The sequence below is a fragment of the Sorex fumeus genome, unplaced genomic scaffold (genome assembly GCF_029834395.1).
Source record: "Sorex fumeus unplaced genomic scaffold, SorFum_2.1 ptg000015l, whole genome shotgun sequence".
NCBI classification, from domain to species: domain Eukaryota; kingdom Metazoa; phylum Chordata; class Mammalia; order Eulipotyphla; family Soricidae; genus Sorex; species Sorex fumeus.
In genome coordinates, this window is record NW_026606072.1 from 14661290 (window position 1) to 14674669 (window position 13380).

Here is a 13380-nt window from a genome sequence, read left to right on the forward strand (position 1 = left end):
TTTGACACTGAACCCCGTTATCTCACATGTATCTTCACATAGAGAGATCTTCTAAGACATATATCCAAAGAAATTGTTTAATAATTCGTATTTGATTTTGGAAAAGCTATTACTGAATTCTGAGTCCTTCATCACTGTTTTTTTTTTTATAGTCGACCTTAACTTTAGCCTTTGTGACTCCACTGAGTAATTCCAACAGCAAACGTTATTTGAAAACAGTGTGTAGCAAAGTCTTATATTATTTCTTGTAATCTTCACTGCATAAATCCTCTAGTACTTTAAGCCAGCTGTTACAGATGAAGAAACTGTGTTCCTGACAGAGAGGCTACTCTGAGTGGTCATAGAAAGCAGGAGGAGATGGACTTAACGTTTCACCCAGGGTTCCTCATGTTCTCCCAATCTGCCTCCTTAGCAAAGTCTTTTTTCTTTTTAATTTTCTTACTACCATTTGGGCTAGAGCGTTAGCACAGCGGGTAGGGCGTTCGCCTTACAAGCGGCCAACATGGCCGACCCAAGTTCCCAAGTTCGATTCCTCCGCCCCTCTCAGAGAGCCCGGCAAGCTACCGAGAGTATCCGATATGCCAGACACAGTAACAACAAAGTCTCCAATGGAGACGTTACTGGGCCCGCTCGAGCAAATCGACGATCAACGGGAGGGCCTTTACTACCGTTTGGGATATATGCTTCTGCTGCTGTTGACTTTTATAGTTTTGATATACAGTTACCTCACCTCTGTTTCATCGAAATATTCAAGACACTTCACCAATAAATACCCTATGTTATCACCAGCCTGCCTTCTAATCCCCCTCCCCCACAACCACTGTCCCTTCCTTCCTTGGAATCTCATTTTTATAATCCAGGGACAAGGCACTGCTATCATATGATACCTTTCATTCTCTTCTCTTGCCTCACTACATTGTGTATTTTACTTTAGGTTTTTCTCCCTATAAAACATGCTGTTTTGAAGACAACAGACTTTAAAATAGAAAAGGACAATATGAGTGATGAATGGTGCAGAAGACGAAAATTGTTATAATTACAGAGAACATTTATAGGTCAGTGGATCATAAGCCCGGAGGAAAAGACTCAGAAAACTGGGCCTTGCGAATCAGGGGGGGAGGGGAGAGAGGAAGCACTGCAGGCCACTTGGAAAGCCTGGGGACTTTGCTCTACTCTCTTACAGATGGTCTCAGAGAAAGGCTGGTTCTATGGCTTTTTCCTTATAAACACCTCGAAGACATGCTCTTATGCACTTTTTCTATATAAGCACTTTGAACCTCAACAAGCCTAATTTATTTTCTTCCTCAAGTATAACTTTCCTTCGGGGGCTCTGAAAGTTAAGATGAAGATCGCTATCGATAGGCTGGCTGAATTATCTCAGAAATAAAGTGTATGTGTGTGTCTGTTTGTGTGTGTATGTGTCTGTGTCTGCTTATGTCTGTGTTCTACGTGCACTTTTGCATATATGCAGCTGAGTGTATTTCTTTGTATATACATATAAGCATGCAGTAAAGTCCCATTTTGGTGAATATCAGTTATTAACTTCATGGACAACTTAGATTCCTATTTTCAGAAAAGCTCTCTGGAATAGTGATTGCTAGAACATTAAGAGGTACACCTAAGCTATAACATTATAAAGATATAATCATCACCTCTTCTATATGAATGATTCCTTAAGTGTAAAATCTGTAACAGAGCTCTTTTGTCTAGGCTGTTTAAGTGCTTAATAGATTTTCCTCGGAAGGCATGGATAACCAGCTTTGTGAAGTGGATACGTCAAGTGTTTAATCATTTGACTCGAACTTTATTTTGCTGTTAAGTACTTGGAATGCATTTATAAAGACCTTTCCTGTTTTGCAGATGATGAGCTATTATGAAATGAATCTTTATCCCTTAAAAGGTTAGATGCTCAAGCTCGACTACATTAGCAATCATATCAATAGATAGACACATACTTGGTTTTGTTTTCTTGGATATTTGAAGTTTGAGATGGTTAGGAACTAGCCACCTCTTTGAAGTCTAAGCACTCGATTGGAAAGAAAGTAAGTTTCAGAAGAGAGATGGTACAACAAGCAAGATGCTTACTTGCAGGTCCTCCAAGCTGCACCAGAAGTAATCCCTGAGTGCAAAGCCAGGAATAAGCCCTGAGCACTTTAAGATGTGGCCCTAAAACCAAAGGGCAAAACCAATTATGAACAGTTCTTTCTCTTTAGGTGTTTGACCACCATTATAAAGAATTACTTAAAACAAAAAAAATGTAATTTGTATTAGTAGTAGTGTAAAATGTTATTATAGACATTAGTGTGCAGTATTCCTAGATGAACACTGGTTATTTGCCAAGGAGCGTTTTTAAATTTTTTTTTGTCCCTGGATTTATCTCTTCCATGGAAATTGTTTACACCCATAGGATAACTATAACTCCTTCATATATTTTTGAGTCCATATGTTATAATCCTTTGTCATGCTCCAACCACCTTAAGTATATTTCACTGAGCTGTCTTGTCACCTTTTATGTGTGTGTGTTTGTGTGTGTGTTTGTGTGTGTATATATGCATGTGAATAGAATTCTCTCTCCTGCAGAATCAGTAACTTCCTGACATCACCATTCCTTCTTGCTTCCTAAGTTTGAAACCTTCAGTCATTTTTCAACATAGTTCTCTCTTTTAACTATGTTTTCTCTCCTCAACCCTAAACTGGAGAGTATCAACACAGGTCATTAGCTTTTCTGTTGTCCACTTTTGCTTTATGCAATAATTTTGCATAATATCAAAAGAACCTCACCAAAACCACCTAAATCAGATCACTCCTTGCTACACGATCTTTCATAGAGACTATTATTTCATAGTGTAAAATGTTTCAACTTCCTCATCTGTTTATTAGAGCCCAATATACATTCGTTCTTTGTTTCCTCATCCTTCACTATGACAACTGCCATTCTTTTGAGCTTTCTACTCACAGGTCCTCAAATATGCCATAAATATTGATATTTCTTATGATGCTCTGTTTGCCTCATTTACTTCATCATTTCTCCCCCCTAACACTCTCTCCCATTCTCTTCCTCCATTATTCTCTCCATCCTTTCAGCTTCAAAGAATTTTTATATTGTTTCAAGTTACTGGACTTTGTAATAAAAAAAATTAATGAATAAGCTTAAAGATAGGTTTTTCCACTTCTTGTCCTGTGATCTCAAACTTATTGACATTTCTGAGCCTCCATTTCCAATCAGTACAACATTTTGCCTATCCTTAATTAATTGTAGTTTTCTCTCCTCTTGACTATTATAACTCAGGGAGGTCTTTTATGACTTAACCAATCAGTTAGTTCTCTCTCCTTTGAGCCCATAATACACCTGATTTCTATGAGCACTACTTCAGAAGTTCATTATTTTCTTGTTCACTGTCACTGTCACTGTCCTCCCGTTGTTCATCGATTTGCTCGACCGGGCCCAATAACACTGTGAGACTTGTTACTGTGTTTGGCATATTGAATATGTCATGAGTACCTTGCCAGGCTTTGCTGTGTGGGTGAGATACTCTCAGTAGCTTGCCAGGATCTCTGAGAGAGGAGTGGAGGAATCGAACGTGGGTCAGCCATGTTGGCTGCGTGCAAGGAAAATGCCCTACCTGCTATGCTATTGCTCCAGCCCATTTTCTTGTTCAAGGGATCTTTTGTGTTTCAGTTTTTATTGAATCCTAGAGCACAAGTAATACCCTACACTAGACTATGTAAATACTTAATTGTACATGCATGGTATACCTAGGGCCCCGTCCCACAAAATCTCATGCTCACAACATCCTGGGAGGTAGTTATAATCCTTTCTTTGTAGAAACACAAAGTAGACATATGAAGGCTTAAGTGAGTTGTCTAAGGTCAAAAAGCAAGTGATAGAAGTATGAATTGAGTCCAGGCCTTGTGATTCTAAACCCAGATGTGTCTGTTCCTTCTCAGAGCTGTGAGTTTAGGGGCATGAAGTTGATTTTATTGCTTGTATTTCCATATTTAATTTCATAACTCACATTGTTCCCACCCTGGCTCACTAAAATTGAGAAAGTATCCTATAATTATTTTTGAAGGATTCAATATCTTAAATACTAAAATGCCAATTTAATAATGCCAAAGAATCACAGAAATTGAAGGTAAAGTATATATTTGAGACGATGGTTATCTTGTTCTTAGATTCCTCTCCACTTTACCCTGCTTTTCAAAGGATTGGCTGAACAATCTTCATTCTGGAACAGAGAATTATGAGATTGAAGTAAACATTCAATGCCATCCATGGAAATGATCCAGAATTCACTTTACCAGATGTCTATAAGGGCATGATATAGCTCTGCCACTCCATGTGATTCCACCACTATATTCATATTGTTTTGAGCACTTGACCAAAGTCAACTAGCATGTTTGTTCTTGGACTTTCCATTGCTAAAATGGTCTCCACCTGAGGAAGGGTATTTAGAGGGTATGTGAATTCTGAAGTATTAAACTTTTAACAGCCATTTAACAACCATTTTTATAAGCAAGATATTTATGTGAATGCTCTTGGATGTTACTGTTTTGTTAACAACATTCTTATAATTGTTGGAAATGATCACTCTGGACAAGAATTGAGTGGTGAAAGTAGGTAAAGGGATATATACATAATAAAATTTCAGTGCCTATATTGTAAACTATAATGCCCAAAAGGTAAGAGAGAGAGACAGAGAGAGAGAGAGAAGTGCCTATAGTAGAGGCAGGGGCAGGGCTGGGAGGTTGTGCAGGATGAGAACTGAGAACTTTGGTGGTGGGAAATGTACACTGATGAAGGCACAGGTGTTGGAACATTATATGGCTGAAACCCAATCACAAACAACTTTGTAACATGTATCTCACAGTGATTCAATATTTTAAAATGCTTGTATAGATCATTACATGATGCTAAATAGTATGCAAAATAAGGTTTGATAGATCATACCACATTTTAAAGAACTAATATTATAAATGTTTAATAATATTTAGTATTTTCTTAGACCTGATCATATTGTAATGAACCTGTACCTATATGCCAGGAAGTATTCCAAAATCAGGGATTTGGAGCATTTCTCTTTCTCACAAAGAACCTGTGCCTCTGCAAATATACCCAATTTTCCAGGGGCAGGGAAGAGGGTACAGAAAAATCCATGTAAAGCACAAAGTAAGCTAACTATAGAGAGGAAACGAATGAATGACACATACCTGGTTGACTAAAACAATAATTGTGGACTAAAGTTTTTCATGGTCCGTAAACAATATTCATTTGTTTGACTTGTGTATTAGGATCAGTTTTTTAAAAGGTGAAGAGAAATAAGAGAACAGAGTCTGTGGAAAGGTTGCAAACAAAGTTGAACAGGGGGTTGGAATTAAAAACAAGGACAAAGAGAGGAAAAGGAAAGAGAAAGAAAATGAAAAGTAACGTCAGTGGCTCCTAGGTTCTGAGGTGAGATAGTTGGTCGTAGGTCAACAGCTTTAGTCACACATCCTGTTATTCATTTTGATCATCAGAGTTCATTTGCACTACACTTTGAAATTTCCATGCCCAGGACAATGTTTCTTTGTAGCACTCTTTCTTTACTGGGAAATTGCTTATCTGCTCAGACGTTCAGTCTTTGAAATCTTAATCTTTTAGGGATTTCTTTGCACATGAATCCCAGCGTATTTTGAAACAGGTAAAATAAAGCATTTGGTATGAAACATTCCCATTTTAATTTTAGGTCACTGGAACAATCCCAAAAGGTAGTATCTTCTTACTCTAATGCTCCAAGTGTAAGATTTAAAATAGCCTTCTTCTGTGGTATTAAATCATTTAGAACTCGACAAGCTCTGTCCTGCTCAGCTGTGCTTCTACCCAGTTTCTCTTTTCGTTGAAGCTACTACCCTGCAAGCCCCATTTCCTCCTTTACAGAATAGTGAGACTCCATCCCTGCACTGTTCTCCTGGGGATTCCTGACGTCCTGTGTGTGCTTATCACAGGTCTAGCATCAAATCCTCAGAAACTAGTCAGTTCCTTCTTCTCCACCCTCCTCAATGGCACTCCCACTGAGTGAAAAAAAAATCACGAAAGAACTCTTCCTGCCTTTCAATTTTCTCTGATCCCACTGAATGGAATAATTGCATTAGTTCATGAGGAATACAATTATTCTCTGGGCAGGAGCTCTGTGTACACTGAGCTCAGAGAATGATAACCTTGGTTCTGAGTGAAATTTTTCCTAGATCAGACTCTGCTCCTAAAAGCCCATTGACCCCACGTTTCTGTTTGGTGGAACCTTGAGTGACCAAGCAAAGGTGACTGAAATTAAATTAGAAGGACTCCTGGGATCCAAAATACTCATGGAAATCAGGATTTTAATTGTACCCTAAATTAAGTATATCACATCTCCACTCAGGGCATATTTTTCACTATCATGAAGAATGTGTACCAAATAAAACTTAAAATATAGTGACTCTGTAAATAAACTGTGTGACTTCATGGAACACATGCAGATTATAGTCATTCTAAGCAGTACCATTTTCAGCAGACAAAAGACAGAGAGCCTTGACTCTTAGCGGTGGAAGGGCATTCATGCCTTTTAGCAGACTCATTTACCAGCAAGAGACTGACTGACTTGATCTCATATCTGATAGCTCTTCCTGGGAACATAGAATGACTTCCCATGTTCTGCCTTTCAAGGCAGCCTGATGTTGCATGAGCCAGCTCCGGTCATTTATAAACAAGTCTTTGTAGGGAATGCTGTCTGCCTCTTTATACTGACCATCATGTTCTCTTAATTCTAAGAGATTCCTACTCATTTTTCTTCCTCAAAATGGTCTTCTCTCTTTGGAACAAATGGCATGCCACCTAGAAAATATTGGTTTCAGAGTCTTTGCTCTCATGAAATATGTCTGGATCATTATGATCTCTGTTTCTATTACAGTTTTGATGCCCTCTTCCTACAGGCAAAGCCTAGCGAGGCTGGGTTAACGCTGATTTGATTCTCTCTTGTGAGGCAGTATTTTTACTGGTTGGATGAGAAAAAAATCTAGAATCTCTCTAGATTTTTGGGGGGATTTAATATTGTTGTTTCTTGGGACTGGAGAGATAGCACAGCAAGTAGGGTGCTTGTTTTGCATTCAGCCAACCTGAGTTCAATCCCTGGCATCCCATATGGTCCCCCAAGTATTGCCAGGCATGATCTCCCGAGTGCAGAGCCAAGAGTAAACCTTAAGCACTACCATTGTGGCCATATATATGTATGTATGTATATATACACATATACATGGCATCTGTGCATGAATTAACAAAATTGGTTTTATATATGTTGATTAACATTGGCAATTTTCTGAAAACCTATTGATGAAAGTAAGGAATTACCATATTTTCTCAACCCATGTCTTTTTTTCCATCAAAAGAAGCATTGTTTCATAAGCATTTTAACAAATCATTAAAATTTCTTCAAAATCATATTTCAAAATTACACTATTCATTCCATAAGTATTAATGGATTTTCTAGAATATAGTTTACCATTTTTGTTACTGAGAATATTGAGTTTTATACATAGCTTATTATTCCAAGTCAGTCGTATGCTTTACACTGTTTCTTGTTCAAGCTTAATTTAGCCCTTGGTTTAATACTTGGAGGCAATTTTATATTTATTTGGGGAGGTGGAGTGCATTGAGCCATACCAAGCTGTGCTCTGGCCTTACTCTGGCTCTGTGATCAGAGATGACTCCTAATCATATTCAAGGCACTATATGCATGCCAGGTATGGAATTAGGACTAGCCAAATGCACGACAAAATGACATACCTGCTGCACTATCTATCGTTCTTGCCCTAATTTTTTATACCCTAGTTATATCACCCAACATGTCAGAATTAGTCCCAGATCTTGTTTTTCAGTATGCATTGTAAAGATAAATTTCTAATTTTTTGACCATCAGATCAGGTTTCAGTAATTTATAAACTCACCTTTTGTATTTCAGCCTTATGAGTGTCCATTGTCCTGGTAGGGAAATCATCACAGAAAAGAGAGACACCTATAAGCAAAGAGTGAATTAAAATCACAAATGTGATTTTAATTGTCACTAAATATCAACTGCAAACTGATGTGTGCTTCATAATCACTTCCATTTCTCATTAAAAATAAATTTTATAAAGTAAATTTAAAATGCCCCTGTAGATATCTCTATTAAGTTCATGACTTAATTTTCATATGCATCCATCTACGTATCTTTGTCTTCAGTGAGTCATTAATCCCTTTCCTGTATCCTATGGAGAATATAAATATTGGGAGTAAAACGGTAAGTCACAGACTCTATTCTTGTTATACAGATAGAATGGTGAATAGAAGAGCAGAGATGTGATTCTTTTCTTTGGTGAGAGAGAAAGGATTTCCAAAGCAAGCAATATTTAAGTCACCTTTTAAAAAGAACAAAGAATCAAGTATTATGAATTATACAGTAAGTAATATGTGAGTGGGCTAGCAGGCGTGAAAAGACTGGGCATGTTGGAAATTCAATTTCTATAGTTACAGTCTGATAACATATATTATCCTTCCTGGTACTCTGATGTGAAGTCTGTAGGTAGAAAACTTGATGTTAGGAGCAGAAAAAATGTGCACATTATCTTCCAGGGAAACAGGAAAAAAACAAAACCAGCCATCAAGTTTATTCAAGTAGCACAATGACGTGTTTTAGAAAGACATTTCTGATAACAATACAGAGGATGGATTATAGGCTGACAGGAGATTAGACTTTTCTTTGTAAGAATGATGAATTACTTTATTAATAAAAGGTTAAATTTTAGACTCAGTTCTATGCATGATGAGACAGATGTATCAAACCTCAACTTGTCCAAGGTTTTCCCAGAAAATGGCAAGCTTTTTCTTATTTATCTATGAGATAGTAGACTGAGTCTCTGTATTTCTTAATGGAATCATTTAAAACACGGGGGAATAAAAGAGAAGGTTGAAAGCCGGCATCAGCACCCTTCCTGACCTGGGTTTCATGTGCCTTTGGGAAGATAACTGATTCAAAGTTATCAAATGCCAGTTCTCACCAATCTTGTTTTTCACTTGGTCAGACAATGTGTCAAGACAAAGCCTTAGGCCTTTTTTGTCTACTAATGGGCCCGTTGTGAGTCACAGTCTGAACACGAGGAAATGTTCATTTACTTTTTCGAAGCCATGGCGATGAGACATTTTTGTGCCAGACTGCTCTCCTGGTCAAAAGTTCCCACTGAGAAGGTTATTTTCTGCCACAGGCAGGGAACAGAATATCAAAACACAATTCCAAGAACTCAATCATCACTCAGTTAGCCTGAGGAAGCTGAGGTTTTGCAGCTGTTGGAGCCATATGCTTCATATAATGTAGCTTCGCACTGTTAATACACTTCTTCAGGGCACTCAGTGCCCCATGGCTTTGGAAATGCTTGGTAGCCTTCAGAGGAAGAAGAGCTGGAAGCAATTGGACTGTCACCTGAAATCATTGTAATTCGTTCAAGAACCACCATCTCTCCAAATCTTGGATCTGAATCTGCTGAAAATGGATGTGGATTTAAGTTGTTCTTAGTAACACATCCTGAAAGAGGATGCAGTTGACAAGTCAAGGATCCTTCAAGCCATGCATTGTGCAGGAGAGGATGGATCACTGATGCTTTCTGGGGCCACTTAGGTACCTTTCCTGAGATAGACAGGGTGAAGAAGAGGGAAGCCAACTGATGTGCACTGCTCATGTGTAGAGCCCAAGAGCCTGAATTTCAGATATCGTACTCAGAGACACACTGACAAGGTAACTCCCGCCCCCACAGTTCACACTGCACAGAGCTGGTACTCACAAAACCCACAATTCTTCTTAATAGGATTTTCATGACATAACCTGACCAACCACATGAAACCTAATCACGAAAACAGCTATTGGTTGTCATTGGCAACAAGTGCAGGAGTAGCATCACTAGTAAAACACATTCTTTATTAAAGTATAACCTGCAAAATCCTATATTCCCTATGTTTCCATATTTCTTTAAAAAAAAAACCAGAACAGGGGCTAAGAGAAAGAGTACAAAAGTTAAGTGTTTGCCTTCCATGGATCTGACTAGATTTAATCCCCAGCACTGCATCTGATCCCCGGGATGACCCCTGTGAACAGAGCCAGGAGTAACCCCTGAGTACTGCCCACTGTGACCCTAAGTTCTCCCCAAGGTGGATACAATTAGACATGTTAAAACAAACCCAGACACCTGCAGGAATTATGCACTGGCACAGAGGGCCTGACTTTCAATCATCTAGTCAGGAGTTCAAATCTCCATGACCCCACGTGTGCAAAGTGTCATCCTGGATGGTCTGTTGTGAAGGTACCACAAGCACTTCACCACAAAAAGGATTGATCTTCTGGCAAGCTCCTCAACTAAAAGACATGAACACACAGCCAGGAAGTGCCACCATCTGGGTGTGTGCATATGCTGGAATGACAATAAAGAAGTGCAAACCTTAGACAGCCCTGGAGCTGAGGGTGTGAGCACGTGAGCACCACAGGCTGATGTGAACCCCATAGCTATGTGAGGAAATGGAGAAGTACCAAAGACAGGCGTATGTGTATGTGTGTGTGTGTGTGTGTGTGTGTGAGAGAGAGAGAGAGAGAGAGAGAGAGAGATTTCCACCACCATCTTCACAACATCATCACCATCAACAACAAAGGGAAGGGAGAAGGCAGAATAGAAAAAGAAAGAACACAGACAAACATTAATTCTATCCAAAATTACTATTGTAAAGGACTTTCCTAAAGGTCACTTAAAACAGCCACCTCTCTGTCTACAGCACCTGAAAAAAACCTTCCTCATCCTCTTAACACCGGAAACTAAAAGGTTCTTTCAGTAATAAGCTGAGTCCATTCTAGATATTAGCAGAGGTCAGAGAATCTGGGCCTATAAATCCTAATGTCTTTGAAAGTAGCGCTTGCACGGCACAGAGACGGTACCTGAGAAGTGTTTGCTCATTGAGTGAATCAGGGACTCAGCAAACGAGGTCCAAATATTTAGGAACTTTTATTCTAGTGAGGATTTTTATTAGGATAAATTTGTTTGAAGTCACAAGTAGAAATGAAATAGACTCAAAAGGTAGGATATTTGGAATTATCACCAGTCTTTTTGTTTCTTATACCCTATTAAAAACTCTCTAATATGCTTCCTATTATGATTATGAAATGAGAGGAAAAAGAACTGTTACATTTTACTGGGGATTAAAAATCTAACTACATTGTCGCTATTTGAGATTAGAATCACTATTTTCTATTTTAAAGCGGGTTTTGTTAAAGTGATTGATTTAATAGTGGATTAATAGGATTTATGTATTGTTTTACATTTTCTTTTTTGTTTGTTTGGTTTTTTTTGTTTTACATTTTCAATGACCAAGATTGATGATGTTTAATCCTTTGAAGTAGGTTGCCTGAATGTTGTCCACTTCTCACATTAGTAATTACCAAAACATGTATTAATGTTTACCAAACTATGCTTATTAAAATTATGAAAACTGACACATGGTTTACTACGATTCAAGTTTTTTTTATCAATTTATTTATTTTCTCCACAAAAGTGGTAGCTATTTATGACTATATATATTTCCTATGTATGCATGTGATTCAGGTTTTTTAGTTGCCAATATCCCCTCTGTGAGGACCTTTAATATGTTACTCTTTACTTTCAGTAGAATAAATAAGGAATGTTGAACCTCCTTCTACATATTTAGAATATCACTTGTTCTGACTTTGATCTTTGGTTCTTAGTACATGATTGATGGAGGACTTTGATTTACAACTATAATTGTTAAAATGAACAATCCATTTTTTTTTTTCAGTCTTAGAAGTTGTTTTTGGAAATCACAGCAGTGTACTTCCTTGTTCTCTTGAGCATTACAGGTTTGTGGTAGTGAAATCCTCTTCCCTTCTTGATTTACTATCAGTTATCTCTTCGTAGAAAATCCTGTTTTATTCCTGGGTTAGTGCTTTTGTGATCTCATGCAAGTTGTCTGGCACTTTTTTTTTTGACTAATGACATCGAATATGTGAGGGAATCATTATTATTTGGCCTTGTAGCAATAATTAGGGAACCCGGGGTCTTCTTCTGGTGATTCTCATCAACCAGGCCAGTTTTTTAGATGAAGGCCCCGGAAGCTGTAGGGAACCCTGTGGTGCCAGGAATCAAATCAAGGTCAGAAGCATGCTGGGCGTGCATCCTAACTCCTACACTATCTCCCAAGCCCAAGGAACAACTGATTTTGTTTTTTTCATTTGAGGCACTGTGGTTCACAATACTGTTAATGGCAGGGTTTCATGTATTCAACATTCCAGCACCACACCCTCCACCAGAGTATCTGCTTCCCTCTGCCATTGTTTCAGGGTCCCCTCCCACCCACCTCCTCCTTCACCCTTAGTAACCTCGGTTCTATAGACCAGTTCTCAGGTTCTTTTGTTTTTGACTCTTTGCTATTCCCATGTTTCTTTATTCTGATTAACTCCACTCAGTATGATACTCTCCAGACTATCCACATAAGGGCAAATTGTATAGTTGCATTTTTTCTTATAGCTGAATAGTATTCCTTTGTGTAGATTTATTTATCTAGTCATCTCTCCTTGGGCACTGGGTTTTCTCCAGGCCTTAGCCATTATAAATAGTGCTGCAGCAAACATAGGAATATAGATGTCTTTTTGAGATACAGTACTACCATAAAATTTTGGATTTGTCATGTTTCATTTTAAGATGTTAAGATCTAGGCTTAAGAAAGACATAAACAATAGGCATATCAGTTAAAGGTCTTATGAGACTTTTTTTAATTTTTTTCGAAAGGTCTCATAACAAGAAATTACAGAAAAATTCTATCAATCAGTAAAACCAACTCAGTCAAAAAAGAAGCTAAGAAAAAAAAATAGCAAAATCAGGCATTTCAAATTAGAAGAAGGTTAGTATGCAGCAAAGTTCTCAGGTATGCTTGTACAGGCTCACAAACACCATATTTTAACTCCTCTGAACTTAGCAAACAAGTTGTTAATCCATTTAAAACAATATCCCAAAACATCAAATACCTTTCACAACTTAAAAATATATACCTTGAAAATTCCAAATCGTTTACAAAAGAAGTGGAAGAGGATATCGGGGGATGGGAAAATATCCCCTGTTTAGGTTGAAAGAATTAGCATGGTCAACATTTTCATCTTCCCCAAGTTGGGATTTTACAAATTCAGTAAATTCCCAATAAAAATTCTGATGACTTTCTTCAAGGATTTGAAACTACTACTATTAAAATTTGTATGAAATTATAAAACTGTGTATATACCCAAGGACATTCTGAGAAAAAAGTTGTGAGGCATCACATTTCCTGACTTTAAATCATACTATAAA